The sequence below is a fragment of the Tripterygium wilfordii genome, chromosome 5 (genome assembly GCF_013401445.1).
Source record: "Tripterygium wilfordii isolate XIE 37 chromosome 5, ASM1340144v1, whole genome shotgun sequence".
In the NCBI taxonomy this organism is placed as follows: domain Eukaryota; kingdom Viridiplantae; phylum Streptophyta; class Magnoliopsida; order Celastrales; family Celastraceae; genus Tripterygium; species Tripterygium wilfordii.
In genome coordinates, this window is record NC_052236.1 from 1,703,491 (window position 1) to 1,710,936 (window position 7,446).

The following is a 7,446-nucleotide window of genomic DNA, read 5'->3' on the forward strand; positions in this document are numbered from 1 at the left end:
TTGCACCAAATTCATCTACAATGAAGCTCAAGTCTTCAACATATATAGCCAAACAAAGAACTAACCAATTCTACAAAGAAGTACAAAGGCATATCAACAATAGTACCCATGTTGGTCCATATGTAGTAATAACCTTGTTGGATCTTTTTCCTCCATGTATTTTGCCTCTCCCCCTTTTGTCTTGAATTTAAACAAGTATGAGACTTCCCTTCAAGGGTAGGAGATCTTCTATAAGGATTAAACGTTAAACGTTAAATTCCAGTAGCATATAGACCTCCATAATTAGTCCATAGGGTTCATGGTGCTACAGCAGCCCCAGCTATAGCTTAATCATACGGTTAGTATTGATCTTCACAATCCGATGGCCAACAATTCATTTATTTTTATAATATTTTTTTTATCAAATTCTCTGTTTGATTCTCTGATTTTGCGTTGAATAGGATTCCCAAATCCTATTCTTGGGATTCAAGGAATGGAGAACCTCTCATTAAAGACGCATCACTTGACCTCCACAAACCTTGTTATATTTAGTTATATACAATCATCTTACACAAAATATACACAAGTTGATCCAATCCTTACTTGGAGCTTTGTCTATGTTGCAGTGGCATGAGTCATCTTACAAAACTAACTTAGGAACGATTTTGAAGAGTCATTGGAGGGACCATATAACGAAGGGTTCAAGTTATGCAGTGGCATTCTAGCTTCACATAACATGCTCATTTGTGGATGATTCATTGGGGAAAGTCCCTAGAAATTTTTTTTTTGGTCTTGTATTTCTGACTCCCTCTGTCCAAAGCTATGCTCACCTTTACTTGGCATTGTGATCTTGTTTCCCAACGATAAATGCTACCAATCCTCCGTTTGTTCTCCTATCTTTTACCTTCTTTGCAACAAACAAAAACTGCACTAGTACACACTCCATCTTTTTTGCTTCAATTGATGTAATCCTTTCGCACTCCAAACCCCACAGATTTCCCATACTTCTTCCAAAATTCCCAAGCTTCTGCTAAATTGACAAACTCCATCCCAATTTTAGGCTTTCCATCCCCTTCTTCCTCAATAATCTTTTCTGGATAATTTACTTCTTTATCTACAAAATAATCCTCTTGAAAATCTTCAAAATCAAGGTCCTGTGTAAAATAAACATATAAAAAACTATTACCTGTCTTGCAGTGGTTTTGCCCTGTAATCATGATCCAGTATTAGTGGGAAGGCCAATATCATTACCAGACTCGTTATTTTGAGAAAACTATTGTCTATGATGTCTGTTCGCATATTGACACCGGCCTCCATTTGATACATCTTCGACATCGTACAATTGAGGAGGGGGACTCGAGTTTTGCATCTCCGAAATCGTACAATGGAAGAGGGGGGAATGAGTTTTCCAAAAGAATAGGGAAACAAGGAAGAGGGATGTCGTACAATGGAAGAGGGGGAATGAGTTTTCCAAAAGAAGAGGGAATGATGAAGAGGGATTTTGGGGAAAAGTCAAAAGTGACTTAATTTGATAAAAAAATATTAGAAAAATAAATGAATTGTTGGCCATCGGATTGTGAAGATCAATACTAACCGTATGATTAAGCTACAGTAGCCCCTAGGAACCCTGGTCCATATTGATCCATGCACATAAAATGTGAAGGTTGAACCATGTAGCATAGTCTTGAATAATTAGGTACCATATTACAAATCTCATGTCAAGGTCTGAACCTTCAATACATATACTGAGTATGCAGCTCAAATACTCAAAAATATTAATCCTAAGGCTTGTTTCAATCAACGCAATGAATCCTTAGTGGAAGGTTGATGAACTTAGGTTTTTCTTAGTTTTCTAGAGCTCCAAGCTCATTCTTGAAAACTAGATGTCAATCCACTTGACCAAACTGAATCTTGAATGATATAATGACCGGATGATGATTAACCTACAAAGAAATAGGAGGTAGAACTCTCCAATTGTATGTAAGCTCAAAGAGTTTCATATAAAGTGCATAGGTTAATCAAAATACAAACCAGTCTAGAAAATTCTAATTCATCCATGATAAATCATTTTAGGCATGTTAGAATGTGTATATAAAGTTTCATGGCATTTGGGTAAGGTTTGATTACTCAACGAAGCAAGAAGCTTAAAAGTACCAATAAATTCTAAATGTACAGCTACTGCACTACGTAGCCCCTATGTGTGGTGGTCGAAATTTGGCCATTAAGAATTCATATGAAATACCATGGTGAATATAGTGCACATACCACATTTCAAGTCAATTGGTTCACAAATGACAAAATTATGGCCTAACCAAGTTGACCATACAAATAAGGCACATACAACAAACTAAGTTTAAATGAAATTTTCTCTCAAAACATCCCTAGTCAACACATGTTCATAAATATGAAACTAAGATTCATATAAATTTTCGTGTCAATCGGAGTTCATTTGATTCACAATGTTCACAAATGAACACATGCACAAAACTTAAGTTCTGCGTGAAAACCTAGTTTTTTGCGAAATTTAAGCATATGACCAAATCTAAATGTAATACACTTAATTTCACTTGATTATTGTCCTAGAATATATATTAGACCATCGTGGACATGTGGTTCAAGTTTCAAGTCAATAGGCATAAGTCTCACTTAGCACATTTGCCCATACTTCACTTAAGTGTATGAAGTTAATAACTTGAAAGATGTAATCGTTTAAGCATAAACATTTAACACATGGGTCATCTGTACAAGATATGATTCACATATATATATGATCATAAATCCAAGGCATGTTATGCACAATTAAGATATTAAGCAATTGACTTGTAGGTTGATAAACAACCATTTAAGCATGTTTTCTAGGATTTTAGGATATGCTCAAGTCAAACATGTTCATACACATTTTAACATACAATCATATGCAATTATAAAAAACACAATGTTGACTTGGACACTAAATCTTGGTCCAACAATTTAGACCTTGCTTGGCTCTTGGGATGCTAGCAGTTATTGCACTTCCTGCATCGACGGCCATGATCGTGCATGCTACGATTCATGGATGTTTTGTCTACAATTCATCACATTGGTTGACTTGACAAGCCTTGAAATTCATTGTGCAATGCATCACATGGGTTGACTTGACAATACCTTGAAATTCATTGATTTGTAAATACATGGAATTAATTCTCGTCATTATTTTAACAAATATAATAATATCATATAAGTTTATCCTTTAAACATTCAATATGAGTCTAAACGAACATGAAAATTCCCATTAACAGGGTAAATTGGGAGGCCAAAACTCAATGCATGGCCTCAAAAGAATCTCTGCGAGAATCGAACTCAAAACCTCTCGAGTCCATACGATTTGACCCTAGAGAGATTCACCAACTAGGCTATACTTGCACCCTCACTACATTTTGTGCAATTCCCTTCCCTTTTTGAGGAGTCAAAATCATCTCCATCAAAAGATACTGGAAATCAGATCACAGAAAAACAGTAGAAAAAGATAGGACAATGGGTCACTCTTGACCCATGCTGGAGCATATATAGATACCCCATTCTGAACAAAAATCTTGCCAGCGAAATTGGCTTAACTTGACTTGAATTCTACACACACAACCCATACATTGACATCCTTGAATGATCTAAAAAAAGGTGAAAAATGCAAAGGATTGACACATATCTCATCTGGGTCCTTCACAGAGTATGGAGAATATATTCCATTTATTGGCAATCTGAATCTGTCCTCTATACTTTGTTAGGATATAAATACAAGGTTTGATATGTGGTTTAAGCGTCAACTAATAAAAACTATGAACAAGTTTCAGAGGAAGAGAGGTTTAAGATGAAGATAAGTTTTGTTTGATAGCCAAGGATGATTTGCCTGCTCTCTAGGATGGTTTCAGACACTTGCATTAGTGTTTTGAAAACTCTTGGGTTTTCAGGCAGTCTCCTTGGCTAATCAGACAAGCTCTTTTCATTCATCTTAGACCTCTTCTTCTTTACCAGCCAACTGTTCATATTCCTTTTGCATCTCCACACACAAAGCAGCCAATTTTGTGTGGCTTAAAGATGATACATGGATATGACTAAATCCTTACGCCAATGAAGCATAAATTTAAAACGAAGAGAGGCCTTACATGAAGATAAAGAGTCTTGTTTGGTGGCCAAGAATGACTTGCCTGTCTTCTTTTCAAGAGTATTTCAAGCTTTTAAATATAAAAAAGTCTTGTTGGGTTCCCAGGCAGTCTCCTTGGCTAATCAGATAGGCTCTTTTATTTCATGTAAGGCCTTCTCTTCTTGGCCAGAAGCTCTTCAAAGTTCTTTTGACAACTGAATGTTACGATGGATAATGAATTTTAGAGGAAGAGAGGCTTTTCATGAAGATAAGAGCCTTGTTTGGTAGCCAAGGATGACTTGCCTGTCTTCTTTTCAAGAGGATTTCAAGCTTTTACATATAAAATGTCTTGTTGGGTTCCCAGGCAGTCTCCTTGGCTAATCAGATAGGCTCTTTTATTTCATGTAAGGCCTTCTCTTCTTCCCCGGAAGCTCTCCAAAGTTCTTTTGGCAATGGAATGTTACAACGGAGAATGAATTGTAGAGAAAGAGAGGCTTTCCATGAAGATAAGAGCATTGTTTCTCCTTGGCTAATCAGATGGATTCTTTTCTATCATGAAAAGTCGCTGCTCTTCACCAGACATGCTCTTCAGAGTTCTTTTGCCAATGCAATGTAGCAACCAAGAAACAGTTTGAGAGGAAGAGAGGTTTTTCATGAAGACAAAGGTCTTATTTGGTAGCCAAGGATGATTTGCGTGAATCCTTTCCAAGAGGGACTCCAACACTAGACCATCAATATATGGAAGCACTTGTTGGGTTCTCAGGCAATCTCCTTGGTTATTCAAGTTGGCTCTTTTCTTTCATGAAAGGCCTCCTCTTCCTCTTCTTCATCTGATGACATCTTACCAGTTCTCTTGGCACTGGAAATGGAATGCCAATATGAGAATGAATTTGAGAGAAAGAGAGGTCTTCTACGAAGATAAAATGTTTGGATGCAAGAATTACCTACTTACCTCCTGTTTTCAAAAACTATGTGAGAGGTAGAAAGTTCTTCTTTTTCTCATCCAATGACACAACCATCTTAAAAAATATATATATGAGCAAAGCTTCAGATCTTATCAATTTGATAAATGCATCGGACGATAATCACAAAAGGAGATAATGGAAGCAAATCTCAATTTCCTTCTCCCTGCCCAACCCAGAGTGAAATAAGCCATTCTCATATATACCACATTCTGTATTTTAAAAAGCGGGTGTAGACTGGTCTACGTCAATCTCAAATAAAGAAATTTAGCCCTAGAAACAATAACTGGACATCGACTTGTCTACTTGTCAAGTATTTTGTAAGATTTTCTTTTTCAGATATTAAGACATTATAGGAACATGATAGTCATCTACTTTCATGGTCACACCGGACTCATTGACAGTTAGTCACTTTATGCACATAAGGAAAAAAAAAGAAGAAAGATTCAATGTTCGAGAACAGAAGTAATTGAGTCAGATGGCAATGGTTTCAAGTGATGCCATACCATTAGTCAAACCTTGGACAAACTGATAGGACGTGAACAGAAGTAAAGACATTTGCAAATTAATTTACTGAATTTCATGTAAAACACATAGTTAGAGCATGATTCACAGCAAGAACAAATGAAGAAAATTTTGCACATACATACAAGAACAGCACACTTATAGAAATTAATCGAAAACTTGAAGTTTAGGAAAGCAGCATGCATGTATTTCAGAAGATGGTCACCTCCCTCAATCGTCGTATGAAGCATGTGGGGCAGCTGTACATCCAGGGTCAAAGGGATCTTCGGATCCACAACAATGCCAATACTGGAAAACCTGGCCAGAGTTGGGCGTGCTCATGGTGCCTCCAGTGTATACACTCTCAAACTTACGTTTTGTTTCCCCTAAAAGAGAAGGTAAGAACAGCCACTCAGGAAAAAGGGCATATGAGAAATAATGAAATCAAGATATGATTTACAAAGTTCGTGGCTTTTAGACACAAATGGGGCCACTTTCCCCGCATCTCCTCTCTATCCTATTTTATCAGTTTGTGCAGTATAACTGGATATTTGTGAAAGTGAGTCCATAAGATTTCAAGAAAAAAAAAAGTTCACCAGAAGATTCATGATTTAATAAATGCATAAAGCTAATCCCTTGAGTTTTAAAATCAGAATTCAGCATAAGTTTGTAAAAACTAATTTGGAACATATGAATAAATGTTAACCACTGAAGTTAAAGGTGAAATGAATGAATCATGAACATTCAACTCGAAACCTCAGCCTACAAATACAAGTGAGAATGTACATCACATCGTTTCCTGTATAAGCGATCAAGTTAGCGAGAAAGGACCTCTGAATGTTAAGAAGATGTCTGTGGTTCCAGAAAATGGATGATACCTAATGCAAAATGTCTAACATAAAACACAAGCATGACTGCCAAATAGGTTTCATTAGTCATATTGAAAACTCCACCTCCCCATTACTTTCTTGCACCAGAGACACCCATAGAATCTAAGAGAAGGTCAGGGACATTCAAATTCAATATTCAAAATATTTGAGCCATGGATTCCAACAAATTTCCCAACATTTCAGTGCAATGTAACTCGAGTACATAATAAGATTTCCAGGCTCAACTGGCATGGGGTGAATATCGCATCTTGTTATGCAATTTGAGTCAGTTTGGCTCATGTTCACAATCCACCACTCTCTGGTCTACTAAGTCCAAAACAGAACAAAACTTTATCTCCTCTACCAATTTTCTATGTGAGATGATGAATGCACATACCAGAGTGATAGAATCATTAAAAAACCGTAGTGGGTACCTCCAAAATGAGCAGTGTGGAAGAGACAAGCGCGACGATGATTGAGTGAAGGTTCGAATTGGGTTTTGCTCTTCTTGCAAATTCTGAGGGTTTTGTCGTTTGATCACCGAATCCCAGAAACTTTCAGCGATCCTATGCTTGTTCTTTGATGTAGAATTGGCAACCACGAGGAAGCAACTTTAGAGGTGAAGGTGAGAGCCCTCTGTGCATGTCCACAGCACTCGCCACTCGTGCTTGGATTTGGGTTTTGGAGACAGAATCTCATTAGAGCTAAGAATTAGATAAGAACCTCTTTTTTTTTGGAAATTTGGAGATAAGTCCTTCATCAAAAGTTTTGTTCCCATAAATTTTGTTCCATTCTATAAACGACAAAAATTGATAAATATTTATTTTATTGGCAAAAATACAATCAGCTTCTCATCTTCCCCATTTGACATCCATCCAAATATGAGTTTCCTCATTCGATGACTATTTCGGCTAATCAATAGGTAGAAATGGTGTACCTAGGTCTGAGTTACACTCCCGTGGTGGTGGTTTGCGGAGGCGGCGTCTCCAATGGTAGGATCAAACACTTTTATTCA

General features: G+C 36.9%; 1 long non-coding RNA gene across 1 annotated transcript; it reads right to left on the reverse strand.

The window, feature by feature from the left end:
- Nucleotides 1–5,603: 5,603 nt before the first annotated feature.
- LOC119998488 lies at nt 5,604–7,177 on the reverse strand. The gene is made up of 2 exons (XR_005468267.1): nt 6,866–7,177; nt 5,604–5,948 (listed from the first exon to the last, which is right to left on the reverse strand). It is a non-coding gene; the product is annotated as an uncharacterized LOC119998488 (long non-coding RNA).
- Between the last annotated feature and the right edge of the window lie 269 nt (nt 7,178–7,446).